The following is a 14,898-nucleotide window of genomic DNA, read 5'->3' as shown; positions in this document are numbered from 1 at the left end:
GACATTATCTTCTCAAAAGCTGGGTTGACCCAGATATGGGTCTTGCACTAAGGTGAGCAACCATTTCACCTGGTGGCGGAGAACCACTGCATGCCATGTTGGAGCACAAAGGGGATTTAAAAAAAAATCTATATAAGACTGGACTTACTTACTGGACTTTCTGTTTGGGCTTTGGTATTTATCCTGATTTTTTTTCGTATTTTCCTCTTTTCTTTCGTTACAATTTTCTTGTTTATTTTTGGATCAACATTGATAATTATCTTGCGCTTACATTTATTTTTGATAATGTTAGATGGTGTTGTTTGTGTTATTAGTCACGTTATTTGGGTAGCGCAATCACCTTCATGCTTAATAATATTGTTTATTGTATGTGGGAACACATATTGTGATAGCAGCAGCCAACAGTTAAACAATTTGGTTCAGTAGCAGCGCACAAACACATTTTACACTTTTTATATCTATGCATACATTTTACTAATAGATGCATAACCCCCTCTCTAGGACTTAATTTCACTGTATGGTTATTTTTAAAAAAATGGCATACTATGTTTAACATGATTGCTCTTATTTGAAAGCTTGATTTTTCCAACTGCATTATTAATGGCATAGCGCATATGTCTATTTAGAGAGAAGCTCTAGGCAAATGGCTAAACACACTTGTGAAATAGACATGTTTACTATTTTATCTGCCAAAGAATTTGTACTTCCGTACAGCCAGTCTTTTAATTTATACACATTTGTCACATTGCAAAGCTATACAGATAATATATATAGTTCCTAATTAAGCAATTTACATTCCGGCTTCTTTACTGGACAGTGAATAAGCATCATCACGTCTGTCCAATGAGTAAAGGGTGCACCCAAATTTACAAATCCTTTGGCAGCTAAAACATATATGTGTATTTTAACCAAATAGTTAGTTGTTTGCCCTAGAGTTTCACTTTTTAATGACTGTGACTTTTTTAAATACCTGTATTAAAGATATAAAAAAAAAACATTAAAGCAGCTCTATCACTATTTTGTAAGCTCAAAATAAGTTCTTCCTGCAAAACAAGCCATTAATGCTTATCTATAATGCTGCCTGCACCACCAAACTGCACTGCATTGACGTTCTTTATAGTAGAACTTCAGTCTAAAACGAATTAACCAACTATAAAACTACTGGCAGCCACATTCTAATGCCCCATACACACGGTCAGATTTTCCAACGGAAAATGTTCGATGGGAGCTTGTTGTCAGAAATTCCGACCGTGTGTAGGCTGCATCGGACATTTTCCATCAGAATTTCCGTCACACAAAATTTGGGATCTGGATCTCAAATTTTCCGACAACAAAATCCGTTGCCGGAAATTACGAACGTGTGTACACAATTCTGATGCACAGAGTGCCACGCATGCTCGGAATCAAGCAGAAGAGCCGCACTGGCTATTGAACTTCATTTTTCTCGGCTCGTTGTACGTGTTGTACGTCACCGCGTTCTTGACGTTCGGAATTTCCGACAAGATTTGTGTGACCGTGTGTATGCAAGACAAGTTTGAGCCAACATCCGTTGGAAAAAATCCATGGATGTTGTTGTCAGAATGTCCGATCGTGTGTACGCGGCGTATGACTAATCAATCTAACTCTGTAAAGCAAAAATCTCTATACATACCTTTTCTGCAGCCCCTCTGGTCCAGTCCCATGCTAAGCCGTCAGCGGCTGCTCTATGTAGTCATGTGCAGAAGAGGCATTTAGGTTATTTACCCTTACAGTGTGTGAGTAAGGGTTGAAATTTAAGCTTGCTGAAAGATCTTCTAAGTTTAAAACTTACAGTAGTGTAGGAGGCCAACATCCTCCCTTGTGCTCTGTGACTCCTTAGCCCCTAGGTCACAACAGGTTACAGTAGTAACGTTGGACTAGAGAAAAGAACCCAGAGAGGGACCTAGCATCCAAAACTCCCAGAATGAATGCAGAAGATACTTCAGCCAGTAGAGTAACAGGAGGGATCAGTATGAATCCTTCACAGGAATGCCATTCCCAGAGAATCAAACCCTCCTATCCTTTAGAGCTGAAGATGGCACTGTCTTATCCTCTATTTTTATTTGTTTTTTAATCTGGTATAAGTTTATTGAAGAAAGTCAACAAACCACAGAAAACAAAGAAAATAACGTTCCATAGAGTCCATGCACATTATACCATATCATCTCAAATTAAGTACAAAGTCATATCTGATTACATTTAGCAATACAGAATAGCTGTACTCATTTACCTCACATGCACCATAAACAAGAAAAGAACATTATCTTGTCAACTGCCCTTCCATCACCCTACCGGGTCGTTCCCCAGTGATATGGATTTACTTACATGGTCTACTGCCACATCATAGTAATAATCTATCCAGTATTAAGTCTACTGGAGATAGGCCTGGCACAGACAACCAATTCCCCCATACCCTGTCAAACTTGTGCGGGTTACCTCTATGCGTATATATCAATTTTTGATACCTAAGTACTATGCCCATTTGGTCTATCCACATCTACAGTGTTGGTACCATTTGGGAGATCCAATGCAGCAGAATAAGTCTGCGGGCTTGGAACAGTGCCCTGCTAGCTGCCTCCCTAAGATCTTATCCTCTATTTAGATCTGCAGCTGCCATGGTGCCACACATGTGATCAGCTATGACTTCAGCCATTTGAGGGCTTAACCACTTCAATACCAGGCACTTTTACCCCCTCCCTCCCAGGCCAATTTTCAGCTTTCAGCGCTGTCGCACTTTGAATGACAATTGCGTGGTCATGCAACACTGTACCCAAACTAAATTTTTATGATTTTGTTCACACAACTAGAGCTTCCTTTTGGAGATATTTAATCACCACTAGGTTTTTTATTATTTGCTAAATAGAGGGAAAAATACCAAAAAAATTAAAATAAATAAACAAGCATTTTTCTTCGTTCCTTTTATAAAATTTTGCAAATAAATAATCGTTCTTCATAAATTTAGGCCAAAATGTATTCTGCTACATTTAATTGCTGAAAATAACCCAAATCAGTGTATATTATTTAGTCTGTAGGAAAGTTATAGAGTCCACAAACTATGGCATATAACTGAAAATCGATCAATGCCAATGTACTGATAGCCTAGCTAATTTCTTGAGGCCCAAAAGGGAATTGTAGGACAGTACGCATATCCCCCAATTAACCCCTTTTTGGAAAGTAGACAGTCCAAGGTATTGAGTAAGAGGCATAACAAGTTCTTTAAAGTTGTACTTTTTTCATAATTTTTTGGAAAAATATATATATTTTTTTTAACAATTTAATTTTTTTTACATACTGTCACCAGTGCAGTACAGTGTCATCATATAACAGGTGTGGTGGTGACCAGGGACACTGACTGGTGACAATATGAAAAAAAAATGGAATATAAATGAAAAATAATTTCAATTTTTTTTTTTTTTTTTTTTTACAATTTTTTTTTTTTTTAACCTCCCTGGCGGTATGATTATTTCAGATTTTTGTGTCTCAAAGCGGTACAATTATTTTGCATAGAAATTTGGCATTTTATATTGTAGGCCTGTAATTGTAGGCCTGCAATAACACACTTAAATCTGTCCACCAAGAGTCTAGTAGATATCCCAAATATGATGAAGTTTGAAACACAAAATCATAAATTATAATATAATAGATAAATATAAATAATTATAAAAAATAATAATATAATAATAATAAAATAAATTTCCCCACGATTCACTATCGCTCAATTCTGCAAGTGTTCTAATTTACTATCGCTGTTTTCTAGCTAGTCTAAAACCACTTTTGACGTAAAGGGAAACTTTTTGGTTGCTATGGACAATCTCCAGTTTCCAGGCAGAAAGAACAGTATATATAATATAAAACTTCATGCAGGGCATAGGACAAAGCACTGGAGACAAAAGGGATGTGAAATGATTTCATACAGTACTGTAATCTGTAAGATTACAGTGTACTATATGTGTTATAAATTTTCACTTTTTTTAATTTGCCGCCAGGCTCCACCCTGTGCGATGCTCGCAGGGAACGGAGCCCGGCACAGAGAGGCTTCAGGAGGAGGACAGAGCCAGCAGACACCGCAGGGGGACATCGCAGGATCCTGGGGACAAGGTAAGTATACCGCACCAGGATCCTGAGATGTAATCCCGAGCGTGGCTCGGGGATACCGCTAATGGTGCTGAAATTTAACTCCGAGCCACACTCAGGAAAACCGCCAGGGAGGTTACCACACTGTGACCAGAGCGATATAATATTACCATAGTAACATTGTACTAATCTGGGGAAGTGATCAGTATTTTTTTTTTTTTTACACATTATGAGTGCTTATTGCAATCAATGTCATTGCTATAATCAAGCATTTTACTGAATGAAGTTGAAACATTCAGTTTGTTTTGTTGTGATTAGCCACAGCTAATTACATGGTGCAGATGGTCTGTGATTGGCCTCGTCTGTACCATGTGATCACTGTGATCAATCACAGCTAGCAATACAATTGTACACAATGGATGGCATTAAAGGAAGCCACCCATTGTTTACAATTGGCATGTGATCTGCTGTGATTGGTCACAGTGATCAGTGGCATCACTAGAGTTGATGTCACCTGGTGCGGTAAAACATGGTGTCACCCACCCTCCTCTCTAGGCTGCCCAGCACCCTGCATGGGGCGCATCCCAAACCGGCCCCTGAAAATGATAGTATAGGGTGGTATAGTGGCGGGTTAGGGTAGTATAGGGTGGTATAGTGGCAGGTTGGGTGGTATAGGGCAGGTTAGGGTGGTACAGGGCAGATTAGGTTGGTATGGGGCAGGTTGAGGTGGTATAAGGCAGGTTGGGGTGGTATGTTGGCAGGTTGGGGTGGTGCAGGGCAGGTTAGGGTGGTATAGGGCAGGATAGGGTGGTATAGGGCAGGTTGAGGTGGTATAGGGCAGATTGGGGTGGTATAGGGCAGGTTAGGGTGGTATAGGGCAGGTTGTGGGGGGTGCAGGGTAGGTTAGGGTGGAACATGGCAGATTGAGGTGGTAAAGGGCAGGTTACATATAGTTACATAGTTGGTGAGGTTGAAAAAAGACACAAGTTGATCAAGTCCAACCTATGTGTGTGATTATATGTCAGTATTACATTGTATATCCCTGTATGTTAAGGTGGTTTAGGTGCCTATCTAATAGTTTTTTTACATTATCTACAGCTCCCCGCTGAAACCACTGCTTGTGGATGAGAATTCCACATTCTTACTGCTCGTAAAGTAAAGAACCCTCTACGTAGTTTAAGGTTAAACTGTTTCTCTTCTAATTTTAGTGAATGGCCGCATGTCTTTTTAATTTCCCTTTTGTGGAAAAGTTTTAGCCCTATTTTGGGGTCACCAGTATGCTATTTGTACATTGAAATCATGTCCACTCTCAAGCGTCTCATCTTCAGAGAGAATAAGTTCAATGCTCGTAATCTTTCCTCATAACTAAGGTCCTCCAGTCCCTTTATTAGCTTTGTTGCCCTTCTCTGGACTCTCCAGTTCCAGCACATCCCCCCTGAGGACTGGTGCCCATAACTGGACGGCATACTCCAGGTGCGGCTGGACCAGGGTCTTGTAGAGTGGGAGAATTATCATTTTATCCCTATAGTTAATCCCCCTTCTAATGCATGCCAATATTCTGTTGGCTTTGCTTGCAGCAGCCTTGTAGCCTGGCATTGCATACCATTGCTGAGCCTGTCATCTACTAGGACCCCCAGGTCCTTTTCCATTCTAGATTCCCCCAGAGGTTTCTCCCCCTAATGATAGGTTGGGGTGATATATATGCAGGTTGAGGTGGTATAGGGCAATTTGGGGTGGTAAATGGCAGCTTAGGGTGGTACAAGGGAGGGTTTGGGTGGAACAGGGCACGTTGAGGTGGTTTAGGGCAGGTTGGGGTGGTATAGAGCAAGTTAAGGTGGTATAGGGCCGGTTAGGGTGGCACAGGGCAGGTTGTGGTGGTATTGGGCAGGTTAGGACTCTATGTAGTGACACTGTGCAGTAACTTACAGCATGCCTCATGTCTGCAGATGAAGACCCTGCTGCATCCTCACCTCTATCTCCTTCAGCTGCGGGATCAGCTAGAGTGAAAGAGTTTGTGGGAAGAGTGGAGGCAGCCACACCCGCAGCTCTGCTCACCAACTCCGGCTGCCTTGGGAGATATTGGAGATCCCCGAGTGACAGCTTAACCTCACTGAGGAGTGTTATAGTCAGCCTCCCCCCACATAGCAAGGCCACTGACAGCGATCATATGGTACCAGCAGCTGGCTGGTACACTGCTCATTCATCGGCTCTGTCACGGGGTGCGATTTGGGAGGGCGTCATATGATGTCCACCTGGATCGACAAAAGTCCCGCCAAGCCGTCATTTTGCTATAGGCAGGACAGGGACTGGTTAAAAGTTCATTAGAGAGCTGACATAAGCATGCTGGCAACTATAACTGTTATCACCAAAGGCATGCCTTGAATGTAACTGTTTTGGGAAACAGTTACATCAGTGGGTTAAGTTCCACTTTAAGGCCCAGTTCACACTGGTGTGACACACACTCCAACTTTAAGGGCACATGTTGCATGACAAGTCTCACCCCATTCAGTGTAATGGAACCATTCTAATAGGAGTGATTTGAGTCGCTCCTATTTAAAAAAAGGTTCCTGCGCTACTTTTGGGCTGACTTCGGCACGATTTGCATTGACTTCTGTTAAAGAAGTCGCATGCAAGTCATGCCGAAGTCGCGCTAGAACGTCAGCTTCTAAATCGCGGCAGCATGAACCGGGCCTAATACAGGTGTTTTAAAAAATGACAGAAAAAAGAAACAATTACTTTTAAGAGGTGTATACCCTATAAAGTATTTTTTTTTTAACTGAGTGGTTGTTTAATATGCATTCAACCTTTAATCAGCTTTTGGCTTTATGCTGCCACATTTTAAAAATGCCTACTAATGGTTGACTGCAGCCTTAATTAAAGTAATGTAACATGGCAGATTGATACATCCTTGAGTGTTTCATTTTCTATATTACACAAGTATAAGAGAGCTGTCAGGGTCTGCTTAATGCCCATCACAAGGGTGGTGGATATTTAGGGCTTGCTGAAACATGCCTTTAGCCTGGAAAACTATTACATTGTTTTCCCTAACTGGCTCCGCTATCAACACAAAGCATCAACTCTGTAAGACAGCGGGCTGCTTTCTGGTATCTGATTGGTGGAAACAAATTGTAGTGAAAGATTTTGTCATTCTGTATTAAATTCTATAGAAAATGGGCTATCCAATTCACATAGCTCTGCACTGAGTGTATTTCCCTCCTGTGGCTAATGTATTGCAAATATTCCAAATATGTGAATCATTTCTTAGATATGAGTATTTGTAGAATAAATCTCCAGCGGTGCTATACCTGCTGGGGAATGAAAATAATGCAACATTAATGACAAAGAATGTGCCTGAATGGAAAAATGTACTTCATCACTTTTGTATGTTATTACTTCAAAGGTGTATAGTTAAGTAAAGATAGGTGCAACCTTAATTTAAATGACCAATATTCCCAAATTTCAACTAAAAAGTTCTTTGAGAGAGAACTTCAAGCAGATATAAATATATGTAATTTATTGTAATTGTGGTTCTTTTAAATGTAATAAATACATTTCCTTCAACCGGAATAAAGCTGGCCATACATGCATCATATTTTGGACAATTTATGCTGAATCAGCCAAAATTTGATCCATGGGTGGCCCTATCGGGTACACCCAGATCTACAAAAGTTGATTCTTCAATCAGTTTTTGTTGAAGCTGCTAGGTGGAAAATTGTTGTCTGAACAATGAGTTACAGGCACTGTTCTGATATTCTGATAGCCAGCATCAGGAGATTCATCCATTTTCCACTGTTAGCTGAACAAAAGAAATCTATATGTGTATGGCCAAATTATGTACCTGAGTCTGCCTTTATTCCTGCCTCTTGCCAACCCATACACAGCAGGACTCAGACTTGGAGAGGGAGAGTCAACAGTCAGAAATAATTAGGCTCTAGATTACAGCAGAGACACAAATTATCAGTTTGTTGCTACTGCTTTTTTGTCCACTGCCATATGAGGATGTCTGGCAGATGTGTGTGACTCACAAAAAGAAAAGGAGGGCACACTGACCTTGTGCATTGCCAAAGATCACATTTATTTATAAAATATAACAAGAATTATACTCACAAATGTGCTTTAAAACAAGGCTTATCGATTCTCCAGCAATTGCGAGCAGTATCTCTAGACACCTGCAACCTGGACCAGATATTCGGAGGAACCACATGGCATCGCAAACAGGTTACGCGTTACGAGGGAGAACCCTCTTCCTCAGAGCCACAACGTCGGTAGATTGACCTCCACCAGCATCCTCTTAATATACCCACAGTCACATATATAGGTAAATGCCCACCAGAGCCTGCTACACCTATCCAAATGGGCTCCGCCCACCATGTCCATCCATCACCTGATGCATACTGCACATTGCTGTCTTCCTCCAAACACCAAATATTCTCTCTGCATGGAGTCATCTGCCAAGCCACTGCTTCCACCACAACACACAACATTATATTATAATAATAAAGCCCGCACTTGGCTGTCATCACATATGGCAAACCACCTATTGTGTCCCCATATAATGCTAGAACTTGTTAGTATTTATTTAATTATACATAGAGAGCTGTGTGTGACTCACAAAAGTGGCATGACAGAACTTTTCAGGTTCCACCAGCCCAGGGGAGTATGACACTATTTCAGATGGGGTTCTTCAAGGGTGCCTATTCTGTGGAGTTGGGGTCTTCTGTCTGACACCCTAGACAGGAAATCATGATTTTTTGATTTGATCATTTTCTGTTCTGTCTATAACCAATTTAATACACAGATGTAAGGGGAAAATTCCTAAATGGGGACACAAACAGCAATGAATAAAAGTTGGTGGTGGTTCTTATCCTTTACCATTCTGTAGTATGTCACATTCGCAGTCTGGTCATCTCCTGTAGTATGTCACATTCGCAGTCTGGTCATCTCCTGTAGTATGTCACATTTGCAGTCTGGTCATCTCCTGTAGTCACATTTGCAGTCTGGTCATCTCCTTTAGTATGTCCCATTCGCAGTCTCCTGTCATCTCCTGTAGTATGTCCCATTCGCAGTCTCTGGTCATCTCCTGTAGCATGTCACATTCGCAGTCTGGTCATCTCCTTTAGTATGTCCCATTCGCAGTCTCCTGTCATCTCCTGTAGTATGTCCCATTCGCAGTCTCTGGTCATCTCCTGTAGCATGTCACATTCGCAGTCTGGTCATCTCCTGTAGTATGTCCCATTCGCAGTCTCTGGTCACCTCCTGTAGTATGTCCCATTTGCAGTCTCTGGTCATCTCCTGTAGTATGTCACATTCGCAGTCTGGTCATCTCCTGTAGTATGTCACATTCACTGCCTGGTCATCTCCTGTAGTATGTCACATTCGCAGTCTGGTCATCTCCTGTAGTATGTCCCATTCGCAGTCTCTGGTCACCTCCTGTAGTATGTCCCATTCGCAGTCTCTGGTCATCTCCTGTAGTATGTCACATTCGCAGTCTGGTCATCTCCTGTAGTATGTCACATTCACTGCCTGGTCATCTCCTGTAGTATGTCCCATTCGCAGTCTCTGGTCATCTCCTGTAGTATGTCCCATTCGCAGTCTCTGGTCATCTCCTGTAGTATGTCCCATTCGCAGTCTCTGGTCATCTCCTGTATTATGTCCCATTCGCAGTCTGGTCATCTCCTGTAGTATGTCACATTCGCAGTCTGGTCATCTCCTGTAGTATGTCACATTCGCTGTCTAGTCATCTCCTGTAGTATGTCCCATTCGCAGTCTCTGGTCATCTCCTGTAGTATGTCACATTCGCAGTCTGGTCATCTCCTGTAGTATGTCACATTCACTGCCTGGTCATCTCCTGTAGTATGTCCCATTCGCAGTCTGGTCATCTCCTGTAGTATGTCCCATTTGCAGTCTGGTCATCTCCTGTAGTATGTCCCATTCGCAGTCTCTGGTCATCTCCTGTAGTATGTCCCATTCGCAGTCTGGTCATCTCCTGTAGTATGTCCCATTCGCAGTCTGGTCATCTCCTTTAGTATGTCCCATTCGCAGTCTCCTGTCATCTCCTGTAGTATGTCCCATTCGCAGTCTCTGGTCATCTTCTATAGCATGTCACATTCGCAGTCTGGTCATCTCCTGTAGTATGTCCCATTCGCAGTCTCTGGTCATCTCCTGTAGTATGTCCCATTCGCAGTCTCTGGTCATCTCCTGTAGTATGTCACATTCGCAGTCTGGTCATCTCCTGTAGTATGTCCCATTCGCAGTCTCCTGTCAGCTCCTGTAGCATGTCCCATTCGCAGTCTCTGGTCATCTCCTGTAGCATGTCACATTCGCAGTCTGGTCATCTCCTGTAGTATGTCCCATTCGCAGTCTCTGGTCATCTCCTGTAGTATGTCTCATTCGCAGTCTCTGGTCATCTCCTGTAGTATGTCACATTCGCAGTCTCTGGTCATCTCCTGTAGGATGTGACATTCGCAGTCTGGTCATCCCCTGTAGTATGTCCCATTCAGAGTCTGGTCATCTCCTGTAGTATATAACATTCGCAGTCTGGTCATCTCCTGTAGTATGTCACATTGGCAGTCTCTGGTCATCTCCTGTAGTATGTCACATTCGCAGTCTGGTCATCTCCTGTAGTATGTCCCATTCGCAGTCTCTGGTCATCTCCTGTAGTATGTCCCATTCGCAGTCTCTGGTCATCTCCTGTAGTATGTCACATTCGCAGTCTGGTCATCTCTTGTAGTATGTCCCATTCGCAGTCTCTGGTCATCTCCTGTAGTATGTCCCATTCGCAGTCTCCGGTCATCTCCTGTAGTATGTCACATTCGCAGTCTGGTCATCTCCTGTAGTATGTCACATTCGCAGTCTCTGGTCATCTCCTGTAGTATGTCACATTCGCAGTCTCTGGTCATCTCCTGTAGTATGTCACATTCGCAGTCTCTGGTCATCTCCTTTAGTATGTCACATTCGCAGTCTCTGGTCATCTCCTTTAGTATGTCACATTCGCAGTCTCTGGTCATCTCCTGTAGTCGCATCTACAGTCTATTTAAAAGTAGTGCCTGCTGTTGCACAAATCACTTTATTACACGTTTATTTCTGATATTTATGGCTATGCATATTTATTTAATCCATATTGAGCACTATATTTGATTGGCTGCTTCTGCGTGGCACACACGCGCAATCAAATAGTGCTCAATAAGGATTAAATAAATAGATATCATAAAGTTTAATAAAGTGATTTGTGCAACAAGCTCCTTAAACATTCTACAGTCAGTGAAAGTTCATGTAGTGCAAACTTTAGTACATGAACTTTCACTGAATGTAGAATGTTTAATGACCAGGGGCGAACTGACCCATCGGGCAGTTTATGTAGTGCTAGTTCATAATTTGTTAATTGAAAGATCAAAGAGCTTGACTTGTAGTTTTGTTAGCTGTTTTTTTTTTTCTTTTTTAACAGGGGCGCAGTTTTAGTGCTTGCCATAGGTGCCATTTTCACTAGATACGCCTCTGGGTACAAAGTTTTCGGAAAATCCGATCGTTCTGAACGGGGTGACATAAAACACGTACGTCGCGACTATAAACGGGGCAATAGCCAATAGCTTTCATCTCTTAATTTATTCTGAGCATGCGTGGAACTTGCGTCGGATTTGTCTACACGATCGGAATTTAAAGGATCGGATTTTGTTGTCGGAAAATTTTATAGCCTGCTCTCAAACTTTGTGTGTCGGAAATTCCGACGGAAAAAGTCCAATGGAGCCCACACACGATCGGAATTTCCAACAAAACAATCCGATTGCACTTTCTCCGTCAGAAAATTCGACCGTGTGTACAGGGCATTAGACTGTAAGATATAGCCAGGCCACACACTTTGTTTTTGTTTTGTTTTTTTCTTACAGAATTGACTGGGTAACACTGTATGATGACCTAGTGACAGGGTGTGATAACTCAGTGATGACTCATAAAAATAGCATTGATAAAAAGAATCCATAACTCTTGGCCATGATGGGTGTCTGGAGATCATTGTAAATAAAGACGGCTCTCTGATATCTGTCATTTATTACAAATATCCTGACAGTTGGGAATTTGGCTGCACTAAATGAATAACCAGTGATACAAGTGATTCTCCTAACCCACCCATTGTTTATTTGTTTCGTATAAGCATTTGTTGTATTACTGGGATTTCATAACATGGGCGTGTTCCTAAAACGCAAAGTAATTTGACGGCTTTCTTAAAATGAATGGTTGGCTTCATTGGAATGAAGAGTAATTGAAGGGCCATAATCTGTTCTCACACACACCTTTGTTGCTAAGCTGCTTCAGTTACTATTGCTAAGTAAAGTCTGTTAACAAATGCAAACATGTAAAACAATGACAGCACATACAATTTTCTGAGAACTATTTGTGACCGCTAGCAAAATAAATATAATATATCAATAATGTCAATATAATAGAATTGGCAATTGTAAAGATTTACAGAAATGATACAACTACAGTTAGAAATCTTAAGAGATTTTCTGCAATACATTTTTTTCAGGCGCACTACTGCTCAACTAAAAGTGCCCTACCCATCCTTAGATTATTATGGCTTTGCAACATATGACCTGGAATGTTAGTTGATACATGGGGTAGCAAACACTTATTACAACTGACATTTATTCGGTGATTATCAGTGGTTTCCACCCCATAGCATGTCTGAGATCACTATAGCAGAACATTAGTGGTGAGTGAATTTGCCTGGGTTTGATTCAACAAGGGTTTGATCCTGAGCTTTATTTTTTATTTCTTACAACAAAAAACAAGTTATACACCTAACTGACATTAAGATGTACATGCCTAGAAGTTTTTATTTTTAATCCCAAGAAATCAAGAAATAATGGAGTATGTACAGTATATAGGCAATTAAATCATGGTATGCTCTATAATACTAATTATGCTTGGGTTTTCTAATAAGAAATAAAGAATAAAGTACATGACTGGGTGCAAGGCCAAGTTACCCTACCCTCACTGTCCCTCTTAAACTAAAGACACTACAAACTGATGTTTTGCCATATACTACTCCCCGCTCACGGGGGGAGGGTATTATGATCCATAAAACTGTACCAACCACTAGCCTAGTCTAGCGTGAGTGGGTACGCCCATTAACTGTTCTACTGCTCTTACTGGCTACAAAAGCTACTCCACATCAGGAGGGCCACTATCATAAACTCCGCCCCTTGCCAAATCTTCATAAGGCAATAAACTGTACCAGTGTTGTAATAGGATTAAAAATGTCTTTTTACTGTTTCAGCAGTACCCTTAATAAGCCTGGTACACACTACATTTTTTTTTTCGTACAACCCCGTGGGTTGCACAAAAAAAGACTGACAGCTCCAGTTGGGACATGCTCTTAGGGCTAGCAAGGTTAGGGCAGCAATCTCCCCCACTGAGCTGTTGTGTTCTGACAGGGGGGCAGCCCCCCCAGAACACTCCGATCAGCACTCTCTGGCATTGGCTGAGAGCGCTGATCGGGAGTCGGTCAGCTGCTGGTTTTCCAGCATGCACAGCCGGCTTCCAGTGGTAATTTTTTGGCGGGGGTGGCAAACAGTACCGGCGGCAAACAGTCAGTTGGTGGATCTGGTGCACTTACCCCATCTATGCAGCGCTTCACCAGCGGCCTCCCTTGCTCGGTGCCAACAGCTTTCCCTTCTTCTGCTCTCCACTGGCATCGGTGACTCGGTGGCCTTAGGCCCCATGTACACTGCTGCTGCTAAACAGACGTTCAGAGGCAGTTGGTCGCTTTTTTCAACTGCCCCTGAACTCATTCAATGTTATCTTATGTGTACATGTACACAGGTTTGTTTGCTGTTGTTTTTAGGCAGTTGTGTTTATAGGCCTTTTTTTAAGGCAAAAAAATTAGTTCAGACGACGAAGTCTCCAACGTTTCAGACGCCAAACACTGTAACTCATGCCGCGTTTCATTTATAGGCATTATTTGTGTTTGGCCATTTAAAAAAAAAAATATTTTTTTTTTTTTTTTTACAAATGCTTCTAAACGCAAACGCGGCAAAATGCGGCAAAACACCGCTAAACGCGGCATGTAAACGCGGCAAAACAGACGTTTTAAACGTGGGTTACTATTTGTCAAGTTGAATCGTTCAGGAGAGGTTGTAAAAACGTCCCGTGTACATGAAGCCTTAGGAAAATGTCTCTGACAAATGTCATGCATCTGCCACTGGAGTGCATGGATATAGACAGTCATTATGTGAAGCATACAATGTCCTTGGTGAAAATGCAATGTGTGATTAGTAATTTATATTCATAGGACTCTTACTATGCCCATTAAACTGCCTTTATACTACTCACCTTTTATTTTTAGGCTAGATTCACACCTTTTTGCTGGGGTGTGTTACATTAACGCATGCGTGTTACTCGTTAATTTGCACTTTTTGGTACATTAACCTGCCATGTGTATGGTTGCCTATTTAAATGAATGGGCTGGGCAACACACCTTAACATCCCAGAAATTGTACCTGCACCATTACTGGTAATGCACAGCAACACATTTTAGTGCTACAGCACAGGTCCACTAGGAAGGTGCGTGGGAGTGCCTTTCAGAATAATTGATACTGCATCACACCAGCACAAGTAATGCTAATTTTTGTTAATGCAGTCATTACCACAACGCAATAGTGTGGAGGATTTCAGTATGCATCACTACCATTCTTTCTGAAAAAAAGTATTAGTATTCCATGTGAGGTCAATAACAAAAAAAACTTAGACAAAGTAGGTGATAGCTATTTTCCTTTCATGACTTTATGATTGTACTGGTGGACATCACAC

The 14,898-nt window shown here is 41.6% G+C and overlaps 1 protein-coding gene across 4 annotated transcripts in view; it reads left to right on the top strand.

Annotated features, from left to right (window-relative positions):
* The window catches only part of KIAA2012 (KIAA2012 ortholog), a 313,387-nt gene that overhangs the window by 37,634 nt on the left and 260,855 nt on the right, over positions 1–14,898 (top strand). The window lies entirely within an intron of this gene.

This window comes from Aquarana catesbeiana, linkage group LG06 (genome assembly GCF_042186555.1).
Source record: "Aquarana catesbeiana isolate 2022-GZ linkage group LG06, ASM4218655v1, whole genome shotgun sequence".
Lineage (NCBI taxonomy): Eukaryota > Metazoa > Chordata > Amphibia > Anura > Ranidae > Aquarana > Aquarana catesbeiana.
This window is presented reverse-complemented; position numbering and strand designations above follow the sequence as displayed.